This window comes from Macrobrachium nipponense, chromosome 35 (genome assembly GCF_015104395.2).
Source record: "Macrobrachium nipponense isolate FS-2020 chromosome 35, ASM1510439v2, whole genome shotgun sequence".
NCBI classification, from domain to species: Eukaryota; Metazoa; Arthropoda; class Malacostraca; order Decapoda; family Palaemonidae; genus Macrobrachium; species Macrobrachium nipponense.
The window spans coordinates 26,514,620-26,527,516 of record NC_061096.1 but is presented as its reverse complement, the minus strand read 5'-3'; the positions used below and the strand labels follow the sequence as shown (position 1 = coordinate 26,527,516).

Genomic DNA, 12,897 nt, shown 5'->3' with positions numbered 1-12,897 from the left:
CAAAGTGTGCAACGGACAAATCACGTATATTTGCTCGGCCCTCTTTTGTTATCGGGGGTAAAAAGAAGTTGCGTACTTCCTGACGATTGGACTCTCTCTCTCTCTCTCTCTCTCTCTCTCTCTCTCTCTCTCTCTCTCTCTCTCTCTCTCTCTCTCTCTCTCTTTCAGCAAACCTATTAACACATCCGTTCCCCTGAACTAACCGACACCACTTGTCTCCCATAGCTAACCCAACAACGCCACTATAACTGTTGTCTCTCCTCAGCGAAGTGCTGGTGCACTGTAAGCATTACTTGAGGTTCTTTGCAGCGTACCTTCCTTAAGCCCCTAGCTGCTGCAACCCCCTTTCTTTCTTTTTACTGTACCTTCGTTCATAGTCTCTTTCTTCCATCTTACGTTCCACCCTCCCCTAACAATTAATTCAGAGTGTAACTGCTTTGAGGTTTGCCTCCTGTTACACCTTTCAAACCTTCTACTGTCAATATCCGTTTCAGCGCTGAATGACCTTATAGGTCCCATTGCTTGGCTTTTGGCCTAAATTCTACATTCATTTCAGTTCACTAGATTCTGAGGCTGGTGTGAACTGAAAAGGGCCACAGTGAGGCTTGAGAGGCAGCATCATAAAAGTATGCGGCGGAGAGTCCCGCCTAGGCTTAAAAAAAAGAGAAAAAATTAAAAAAGATCAAAAGGAAGCTGATCGTGTAAGTGTCTTGATGTTCTACTACGTTGCTTTTTTCTTTATTGATTTGTGTGCTTTCAGGAAGAAACTTTGAATCAGTCTTTTGGTTTTATGTAATAGTTTGTTTTTATTTCGGACGCCACACTGTTAGGTTTCCCAGATATTATTATTATTATTATTATTATTATTATTATTATTATTATTATTATTATTATTATTATTATTATTATGATTTACGCGGCAATCAGGACTTGCCCCAAGGAGATAATAACCACCTGCCAAAAAAAAAAAAATAGCCACATACATTAGTTAGAAACCCAAAATTTCGAAGTTTATAATCGAAGAGACTCAAAAATAGCAACATACATTAGTTAGAAACCCAACGTAAAACCCAAATTTCGAAATTCATAACCGAAGAGATTCTACGTAGTGCGTAACCTAGGATCTAGATTCGCTATAAAAGTAAAAAGCAAAATGACGCCAGGTGGGACAGTAGCGAAATCAAGACAGTGTCCCCGTCCGAACTTCGAATATATACCGACTGTTATGCTTTAGGTTTGCTTACTCAAGTTGATGTTGGCAGTACGTTCTGCCGTTTGCATTTGCTAGCTTCGCATGTGCTGGCTTTGCATTTATCCCCCAACTTGTTTGAGTCTTCTCTGCTGAGGAAGCGGTATGCGAGTCCAAGGTCCTTTGTGACTGTTTGTTTGTTCTGTGCAATGGTACTAAGTACTGTAGGTACTGTGTTCTGTGCAGTGGTTCTAGGTACTGTTGGTACTGTTCTGTGCAATGGTGCTAGGCTCTATAGGTACTGTTCTGTGCAATGGTGCTAGGTACTGTAGGTACTGTTCTTAGCAGTGGTGCTAGGTACTGTAGGTACTGTCCTGTGTAATGGTGCAAGATACTGTAGGTACTTTTAATGGGATACACGCGAAAGATATATTACACGGCATTTGGGAATCTTGCGAACCCTTTAACCAATATATTTCAGGATGGCCGTCTGTCACTCAAGAGATCAGCTGATGAGGGCAGCCACGCACGCGCTCCTCAATCGCTGCGTTATAAAGCAGAGTTACTATGTCCGTGAAGTTATCTGTATCTGCACTTGTGATAATGTGCATACAAATCTGTTTGAAGGTGCGTTGAGGGAAATACTGACTGTAACTATTGAACAAAAGCATTGTTCAATTATTGATTGTTTGTCGCTTGAAAACCAGACCCAAGGAATAAAGGGTGAAGTGAACATTATGACACAGACTCACTTGACATAATATTTAATGAACTAGGCGCCATTTACACCGCTTATTTCAGCACAGGTACAATGGATCTTTAAGGAAACGGGCCCAAGTATTTTTTTTTCTCCGTGGGGTCGATCTCGGGTCTCGCTGGAGGGGCATGATCGCGCCACAGGGTCCGGTGGGCAGCAGACTAAGTTTGAGGAACCTCCTTGTTCATGATTCTGTCGCCTGACCGTTTTGACCTAGTACTGTGTAGTCTCGTGAGAGATTCGATAAAAAAATTTCCACCTCGTCACTCTCTCTCTCTCTCTCTCTCTCTCTCTCTCTCTCTCTCTCTTTCGAATATGGGTAAAGGTTGAAGACCTTGATGAACAGTTTAACGCCTACGATCCAGTTTTAATAGTTCATAAGGACTTTTTTTATATTTTTTTTACAGGAAGAAGTGAATTACCGTAACGACCTGCGGTTGAAGATTTAATTTTTTTTTTCAGTTATCCACATTTTTTATATATATAATTTTTCTGCGAACCGAGTGATTGTTGAGAATTTTTCTATGTTAAGTGTCAATAGCAAATCATTTTTGAAGTCTTCAAAGACTTCCTAGAACTCTGTGCAAGGTGTGAGATGATATTTTTTTTTATCAATTAGAAGGAGTAACTGTTATCCTTACTTCAAATGAAGTACCTCGAATTGAATTCTGTATTCCTGTTTGAGATGGATTATATATATATACACACACACACACACCACATATATATATATATACATCGAGCTACAAATGTCCTTTAATATTTAATTCGCTCTACCTCGGAATTAATATATTTTCATATATGTTAACCGAAGGGGAATTTTTTAGTCGATAAGAAATTTGTCGGCTCACGGGCGCGAACCATCGAACCCAACAAATTCAGGATGCACAGTGAAGCCTTAAATATATATTTATTTTAACGTGTCTTAGTTCATTCCATCTTCACTCCTCACAATGAACGGTTGGTGTCTTAAGCAGTCTCTTTTAACCTGTTTTTTACTTTGTTCATTTATATAATTTTAAGACTATTTTTAGTATATGTGAATTCCTGTTTTTTGCACTTTTATTGTATTTTACTTATAAATGTGTCTTTATGTTCTTTCAGACTGATGATGCACAGAGAATTTAATGTGCGAAACGTTTATATAATATATATATATATATATATATATATATATATTAATATATATATATATATATATATATATATATATAATATATATATACTAATCTATTCATGAGTCTTTTTGGTCATTTACATTAATCCAGCTGAACAAAGTTTAATACAGCCGCAAATAATTACCCATCACTATAAAAAAAATAGATAAATAAATAAAAATCAACCGTAGGTCAAAACCTTTACTCTTGACGAAATCGTACGAAAAGAGACGCGAACAGGTATTCTAGACAAAACGATAGATTGACGTTGTGATTTGTTTTGATACAATGTAAAGGAACGAATTTGAGGTTGAGTGTTTCTTTTTTTTTTCTTTTTTTTTTGCGTAAAGAGATTAAACCGTAAACCTTGACGTAACATAAGTGACTGTAAAAGGAAGGAGACCCGTACTCTTGGGGGAAGAGAGCAAAAGAGAAAAGAAGAAGAAAAAAAAATGCAGAGGATTAACTTTTGAAAAATATCTCGCAGATGCGCTCATGGCTTGCTTTGTCACGGATCATATCGGGGACAAGAGGCCGACGGTCGTCTTGTGATAAACATTGCATTGTGCTCAGTGTTTTTAGGTTGCTGTGTTTTTCTTTCCTCTCTCTCTCGCTGGAGAGTTTATTTTTACTTTTTTTTCACACAGCATCGTGTCTCCTGTTCGTCTTTTGTGTGAGGAATAGATTTTTTTTCATATCTGACGCTGATAATGTGGAGTCAAGATACTTGGATTTCGTGTCAATTTTTTTTCTATTGTATTTGATCATGATTTTCGGTGCAGTGCTCTAACACGAGTGTAGGTGAAGACAGTGGATAATATATATAAGTATATATATATATATATATATATATATATATATATATATATATATATATATATATATATAGATGACGCACGTATTAAAGAGAGATATTTACAAAAACGAAAAGTTTTACCATATATTCATTTCATATGCGCTATGTTTCGATATATACATTTTGGTAATTTGTTGAAAATGGAATATGATATGACAATGAACATCGTGTGTCTAATTTTGCGAATTGAAAGTGTGCAAAGCCCTCCATAGATGGGCGAAACAGCTGCTGGAAACGAAGGGCAGCAGTATTCAAGAAGTGTCAGTGTCTAGAAGATTTTGTGTGCGTCAGGGTTCGATGTGCTGCTGATGAGCCTTCTGTGTAGGCGTATCAACATGCTAATATTGTGGGAGCGTTTGGTTGAATTATATATATAGCAGTGAACGGTTTTTTGATTGAGGAAACGGTTTAATGGCGGTAGCCTTGTGGGTAAAAGAGCTTCACTGTAAGTCCTGAATTCTTGGTTCCGTGGTTCACGCCCACGTGCCGACGAATTTATTATCAGCTGAAAAAATTTCCCTTCGGTTAACGTACATGTAACTAAATTAATTCCGAGGTAGAGCGAATCAGACTTGAAAAGGACATTAGTAGCTTAATGCGTATACTATATATGAATCACGGTAATGTGATAAGACTCACATATAATATATAAACAATCATGTCAAGTAATATATATATATATATTATATATATATATATCATATATATATATAATATATTATAATATATATATGTGTGTGTGTGTGTGTGTGTGTGTGTATATATATATACATATACATATACATGCATACACACACACACACACACACATATATATATATATATATATATATATATATATATATATATATATATATTATCTGTGAGTGTCTGTGCTTATATAATCACCTAGCCAATAGTAATAGTTATGAGTTAGCGCTGACTTCACTGTCAGAGACTTGATTCCCCCCCCTTCACTCTCTCTTTCTGTCTGTCTCTCTGATTCTGGTATTGTTTCAAGAAATAAAACCACAAGGTCGCTTTATGGTATCGCCTCGACCAAGATCTCTGGTCTCGACATCACTGGACATCACTAGTGTCGTTCTCCAAGAAGATATTGGGGGAGCAGGTTTTTCAAACTTCCGCCCCGTAGAACCATGAAGATCATTGCAAAAGTTCAGTATATCTTAGTTTAACCAGACCACTGAGCTGATGAACAGCTCTCTAGGGCTGGCCCGAAGGATTAGATATTTTGACGTGGCTAGGAACCAATTGGTCACCTAGCAACGGGACCTACAGCTTATTGTGGGAGCCGAACCACACTATATCGAGAAATGAATTTCTATCACCGGAAATAAATTCCTCTGATTCCGCGTTGGCCGAGCTGGGATTTGAACTTCGGACCACCGGATTGGCAGCCGAGCGCGAAAACCACTCGTCCAGCGAGGAACTAGATCAATCCAAAAGATGCACCAAGTTGCAGAAGGAAGACGATGCTGTTGTCGTTAGTAATGATGATGTTTTTTTTTTCAGTTCAGTTGTGTGGTAGGAAATTGCTATTGCGTTGAAGTGACAGAACGAAAAACCTTGACCATAGAAGAAGTATTGGTGTGTTTCAGAGTGACAGAGAAACGATGTATGAAATAAGAATACGATTATGAAACAGGAATAGGAATATGTAAATGAATGAGAACAGACACTCTGTGAAAGAGAAACGATGTACGAATAGAAATAGAATCCGATTATGAAACAGGAATAGGAATATGTAAATGAATGAGAACAGACACTCGGTGAGAGAGAAACGATGTACGAATAGAAATAAGACTACGATTATGAAACAGGAATAGGAATATGTAAATGAATGAGAACAGACACTCTGAAAGAGAAACGATGTACGAATAGAAATAAGAATACGATTATGAAACAGGAATAGGAATAGGTAAATGAATGAGAACAGACACTCTGTGAGAGAGAAACGATGTACGAATAGAAATAAGAATACGATTATGAAACAGGAATAGGAATATGTAAATGAATGAGAACAGACACTCGGTGAGAGAGAAACGATGTACGAATAGAAATAAGAATACGATTATGAAACAGGAATAGGAATAGGTAAATGAATGAGAACGGACACTCGGTGAGAGAGAAGCGATGAGATGTGAGCTCTGCCTCCTGGGAAGCGAGGTCTCCTCCCTCAGGAACCAACAGATCTCGATGCGGAGGGAACTGCTGTCCTTGAAGAACGCTCTGTCGAACGTTAAGAGGGACGTCGTCGCGATGCGGACGGATCTGGCCGCCATGAAGGATAAAAGGGATTTATTGGAGGACGATTATCTATCGTTCGCGGCCAGGGACCTGTCGGCCATCAGCAGCGAACTGTCCCTGGCGAAGTGCGAGCTGTTCGTCATGAAGAACAGCGTCTGCTTCATGAAGGGCGTCGTCGAATGCAGGGACGTCGAGGTGCCCTTCGTCAAGACGGATTTCTTCGCGCAGGTCGAAGAACTGCTCCGCATGGAGGAGGAGGAGGAGGAGGCGGAGCATGGAGGAGTGACAGCCGAGCTTTTCATTCTGAAGAGCGGTCTGCCCATCGTCGAGAGCGGCCTCTCCATCATGAGCAGCGAATTGGAAGCCGCGAAGACCAGTTTGCAGCGGCTGAAGAACGGGCTTTCTCAGATGAAAAGCGGGATCTCTATCATGAAAAGCGGACTTTGCGTCATGAACATCGAGCGGTGCATGACGAGGATGGGCATCTCTCTCATGAGGAGCGGGTTGTCCATCTACAGAAGTGGGTACGCGGTCATGAAAAGTGACATCCGCCAGTTGGACAGTGAACTGCACATTATGAAAAGTGGGGCGTCGATTGTGAAAAGTGGTCTGGCCATTTTAAAGAGCGAAGCTTGTCTCCTGAACAAGTGGCTTTTAACTTAGTGCATAACTTAAAGGAACTCGATTATGTCAACACTTTCATTTTATGTTGTTAGTTTCTCATGTTATTTTAGATTCGTGCTACTTGTGAGCTTAGGATTCTTGTGAAACTCTCTCTCTCTCTCTCTCTCTCTCTCTCTCTCTCTCTCTCTCTCTCTCTCTCTCTCTCTCTCTTCCCCTTTCTAAAAATCTGGGACCTGCCCCCCTTTCTACTTTTCCTTTCTCCTACTTTCATCCTTGCTCTCCTTTTCTTTTCTTTACGTAGGAGTGAATTGTTTTCATTCATGACATTTTTCCACGTCTCTCTCTCTCTCTCTCTCTCTCTCTCTCTCTCTCTCTCTCTCTCTCTCTCTCACAAAGTTCCAAAGTATCATTTCCTTTAAAAAAAATAACATGTATTCTGCTGTATTCCAAGGACGAATTCATGATAACTGAAATGTTCGAGATTCGTGTCCAGAATTTGACCAGAACTATATATATGAAGTTCTCCGAGATGTTGAAATTATTTGATCTTGTGTACCACTAAATCATGCTAAAATTATTTAACCTTGTGTCCCATTAAATCATGTTGAAATAATTTGATCTTGTCCCACTAAATCAGGCTAAAATGATTTGATCTTGTGTCCTACTAAATCATGCTTAAATGATTTAATCTTGTGTCCCACTAAATCATGTTGAAATGATTTGATCCAGTGTCCCACTAAATCATGCTTGATTTAATCTTGTGTCCCATTAAATCATGCTAAAATGATTTGATCTTATCCTACTAAATCATGCTAAAATGATTTGATCTTGTGTCCCATTAAATCATGCTAAAAGGATTTGATCTTGTCCCACTAAATTATGCTAAAATGATTTGATCTTGTGTCCCACTAAATCATGTTAAAATGATTTGATCTTGTCCTACTAAATCATGCTAAAATGATTTGATCTTGTCCTACTAAATCATGCTAAAATTATTTGATCCAGTGTCCCACTAAATCATGCTTGATTTAATCTGTGCCCCACTAAGTCATACTAAAGGGATTTAAATCATTTATTGTCTGCTGTTTGATTTAGCAGCAGTATTTACGATTAAGATACTTGTAGTTCGTAACTCAAATTTTCCGAGAGATTTTTATACTGACAGTTCTCGGTTTAAGCGTCTTTGTAAGAAATAAGGCAAAATTACTGTTGAACGATTTTATTTTCTTGATTGATTTTATAAAACAGACGTACTTCGATTTAACGGTAGTATTATTTGGTTTCCTCAATAACAGACTATTACGATTTTTACAGTTGAGCCGAGTGGTACTAACCAGAATGATTTTCGAACTTTTTTTATCATTTTTTTTCTCTCCAAGAAATCATTAGATCTTATATAGTTGCCTTGAGAGAAATGCTGGCCTTGTCAAACGTATTGCTCCATTGTTTCTATGCGAATTATTTAAGGAATGTTGAACACGTACCGTCGGAAATAACGGTTATATATAAATATGAAGTTACAGAGGTTACGTTCCAACATACAGAAAAAAATTATAGCCGCAAAATCAGAGAGAACACAGAAAGTGAATATCATGAAATATCCTCTCCTAAAACTCCTGCGTCTTTTAACTCAACGTGAAACACCAATTTCAGACCTTTGTAGGCTGTCCTCCTCTCCCCACCCCCCACCTCCCACAAGCGTGATCGGTATGGTCTTGGCCTGCCACCTCGGTGGCCGCGAGTTCGATTCTCGAGCATTCCGCTGAGGGGTGAGAGATGTGTATTTCTGGTGATAGAAATTCACTCTCGACGTGGTTCGGAAGTCGCGTCAAGCCGTTGATCCCGTTGCTCAATAACCTCTGGTTCCATGCAACGTAAAAACACCATACAAACAATACAAACCCACCCAACAAGAACAAGAACAACAACAAAGTAGTTTGTAGGCTTACTTCCCGAATAAGCGATAAAGGAAAATTGAATACGTTGCAGGTATATCCAGCGAAGTCTTAATATATACTCCCACTGATATAGCATGCGTCATGTCGTTATATTGCGAAGTTGTAAAATATATTTGTCCAGCAGACTGTCATGTATGTTGACACATTTGATATACTGTGTGCATTGTTACCAATGATAAGGGCGAAACAGTCATTGGGCAGTAGATTAGCTGCTGATAGGCTTCCCTCTGTGTGTACGTTGTGTAAAAATGATGACAATTTGAAGGTTCTCTGCATGGGAGTTTATCCCGTATATATATCACGTGACCTAGAAATTTCTTACTTATATGATGCTTATTATTATATTGGAAGATGAAAATGCCATTACGTCTCTATGATTGCAATGGTGAGCGTTGGTTTTTAATTTCGACCATTTCAAACCGAGCCTCATAAGATTTTAAAGATAAACAGCAAATCAGTTTTTTTATGAATATGATTATAGATTTGAACGCAAGTGGAAACGACGGTGCACATTTGTATGCTTGTTATACTGTGTTATTTGTATGCGTGTCGCACACCTAGCTTCCTTTCAGTTATATATTGTATGTAATGTTAGCGTAATCTGTATGCCCAAGGTATGAATAAATTGTAAATTGTTTGTCATTTATTGTCGCACCAACGAGGAAACGTCACTCGCGCGACCAGACGTGTCTAGAACTTGTTATGAAAGCTATAAATTGTCATGGTGTTCAGTCGTTCAACAATTCTCTTTTGTTGCGTCTACGTTCTTTTCTAGTTTCTGTTTCAGATCCGGATTTATGCTCTCACCAACTTTACCTTAAAGTATGTGGCTTGTATTAGTGCAATGTATTACTTTCGGTCTATGGCTGCTAATATCGTTTTCTAAGATGTTTGTCGTCATATTTTTTTTTATTCCTACATTACACCCATTTTGTCAGTCAAACTATCGAACTTTTGGCATTTATTCAAAAGTTTCTCTCATATTTGTAAATTATTTAGCCCGTAGATACGAGTTGGATTTTCATACATTTAATTTTTGTAACAGGATTTTTTTTTTTTGGACCGTTGTCTGATTATTTATCAGTATTTTGTTATATACCTAGTAAATACTAATTAGATTTTTATGCAATTAATATTTTTAATAGGATTTTTTTACCGTTGTCTTATTATTTATCAGTAAATTATCTGTGTTTATTTTTTTGCTCCCATCCTAGTATCTTCCAGTTACCTTTTAAGATGATTTTTAATTCTGCTTATTTCATTCCTCCAGTGAATTATTTATCAATAATTTATCTTTGTCCATTTTTTGCTCCCACCCTCGTATCTTCCAGTTACCTTTCAAGATGAGATTTCAAGTCTCTACTTATTTCATTCCTCCAGTGAGGTTATCCATTGAGATTCCCTATTGGATAGTTTTATGTAACAGGAATCCCGGCAAAAGTCTTCCTGGAAATAGTCACAGGGTCTTGTATGTATGTACGCTTGTGTTTGACAAACTCCAAAGATCAGGGTCACTCTGCTTTCTCGAGTTATCGCCCTGAAATGGGGACCTTCGTGGTTGTGGTTCGGAGAAGCGAATGAGGCAGTTTACTAGTCTTCCGTGAAAGAAAACTATTGAAATGGCTACGTCTGTCCGTCCGCACTTTGTCTGTCCGCCCCCCCACCCCCCTCAGATTTTAGAAACCACTGAGGCTAGAGGGCTGTAAATTGGTACGCTGATCATCCACCTTCCATTCGCCAAACATACCAAATTGCAGCCCTCTAGCCTCAGCAGTTTTTATTTTATTTAAGGTTAAAGTTAGCCATGATCATGAGTCTGGCAACGCTACAGGAGACCGAGGCTAGAGGGCTGCAAATTGGTACGTTGACCATCCTCCCACCATTCACCAAACATACCACATTGCAGCCCTCTAGCCTCAGCGGTTTTTATTTTATTTTAAGGTTAAAATTAGCCATGAACGTGAGTCTGGCAGCGATACAGGAAAGGCCACCACCGGGCCGTGGCTGAAAGCCTCATGGGCCGGCCGCGGCGCATACAGACAAAGAAACTTCGGCGCATGTTTTACTTATCAATATATATAATTATTCGTATTTAAGCTTTGAGTTATTCGTTGAGAACTTGATTACATTTCATTTATATCGGATGAATTGTTATTATTTTAATGGACGATGAAAATGAAAAAAAAATTAACTATCAGAAAAATGAAGTGAAAGGTAACTAAAGGATTGCTTTTACCCTTCGATAATAACCACAAAACATTGAACCTTGTGTGTGTTTGTCATTAAATAGGTGGTAGTATACGAGACCAACACCCTTAATATTCTCTCTCTCTCTCTCTCTCTCTCTCTCTCTCTCTCTCTCTCTCTCTCTCTCTCTCTCTCTCTCTCTCATTTTGACGAATAAGCACCAAGATAGCATTTCTGAATGTGAATGAATTCGTAAATAATCGTAAATAATCATAATTGCTCTCGATATTCATAAGGATATTTTAGGCATTTTTTTTTCTTTTACATTTTCGGTCGTTTATTGAATTTGTTAGAAATGGCTCCTGAAAATAATAATAATAATTACTCATTCATTCTTGGTTTCAAGTTGGCCTCATTTGGGTTCAAGTTCTTTGAGTGGTGGTAGTAATCATTCTTGTTTTATTTTATGTTTTTTTTTTCGGTGCTACTTAAACAGGCTAGTAGAGCGCCTATGTTTGAGAGAAAGTCTGCTTCCTAAGTACACAAATAATAATAATAATAATAATAATAATAATAATAATAATAATAATAATAATAATAATAATAATAATAATAATAATAATAATAATAATAATAATTTCACTAAGGTGTCCATATCACGGAGAACTCATTTCCTTCTTACAGAAAAAAAAATGTCGAGAAAACGCTGAAAAGTGGACAGTAATGTTAAAAATAATTATTTTATTAAAGGTGTTCATATCACGGAGAACTTATTACTCGCTCACACGAAGAAAAAGTAAGGAAAACGCTGGAAAGTGGACAGTAATGATCAAAAATAATAATTTTATGAAGATGTCCACACCACGGAGAACTTATTTCCTTCTTACAGAAAAAAGAAAGTACGGAAAACGCTGGAAAATGGACAGTAAAGATTAAAGATGATAATTTTATCAAGATGTCCATATGACGGAGAACTTATTTCTTCCTCACAGAAAAAAAAAAGTCAGGAAAACGCTTGAAACTGGACAGTAATGATAAAAGTAATAATAATTGACGATGTCCACACCACGGAGAACTTATGTCCTTCTCAGAAAAATTCAGGAAAACGTTGAAAAGTCGTAAACAGTTCTAATTGTATTTGTTTACATTTGTCTAATCTCCCCCGCGCCGGAAAGATTATGCAACAACGCCACTCCACTCACCTCAGCCAAGGATGCTCCGAATGTCAATTTGCAACAGAGAGACCTGTTCGTCACCACAACACCTACTAGACTGAAGAGTGCATAACCCCCGCCGCGTCTCCCAAAAACAAAACAAAAAAAAGACGAACGCTCTGCAATGGACGAACTGGCAACTGCAGCGCCAATCCAGTCCGGCCTTTTGCTGCCGTTTTACCTGACATTACCTGGGCGGATATTATTATATATTTTTCGGCGTGGTGCCCCATTGGTGCTCGGGTGCAATCCCGGCGGTCATGTGGGCCAATCAGGGTCCAGTCGCTCTTGGTCAAGATATAGCGTTGATTCATTTGGGAGTCGTGTGGCGGCCATATAGTTGAAGCTGTTTTGGAAACGACCGTTTCCCCTGTCAAGAGAAAGCGCTGTTTTGATTTCTAATATATATGTGTATATATATATATATATATATATATATATATATATATATATATATATATATATATATGTATATATTATCTATAATATAAGTGTAGGAACAGTAAGAACACCGAAGACTGTAGTATCTTTCGCCAAAGAAACGCTGCAAATCTTTTAATTGTCGATTACGTGAAACAGTACTATTTAGGAACCATTACCTGGATGTTTTTCAAAGCGTCCGAAGCGTTAGTTGTAATATTAAGTTAATATCTGAGTAAGTAAATGAATAACTATGCGTATAAAGAATAGATATATGTATACATATGT

General features: G+C 37.9%; 1 protein-coding gene across 1 annotated transcript in view; it reads right to left on the bottom strand.

The window, feature by feature from the left end:
• Nucleotides 1–12,331, bottom strand: part of LOC135208502 (potassium channel subfamily K member 10-like) — an 84,154-nt gene extending 71,823 nt beyond the window's left edge. Inside the window, exon 1 of the mRNA XM_064240752.1 lies at nt 12,178–12,331. The gene's annotated coding sequence lies outside the window, so the exon portion shown is untranslated. The remainder of the gene's footprint in view (nt 1–12,177) is intronic.
• Nucleotides 12,332–12,897: the final 566 nt, after the last annotated feature.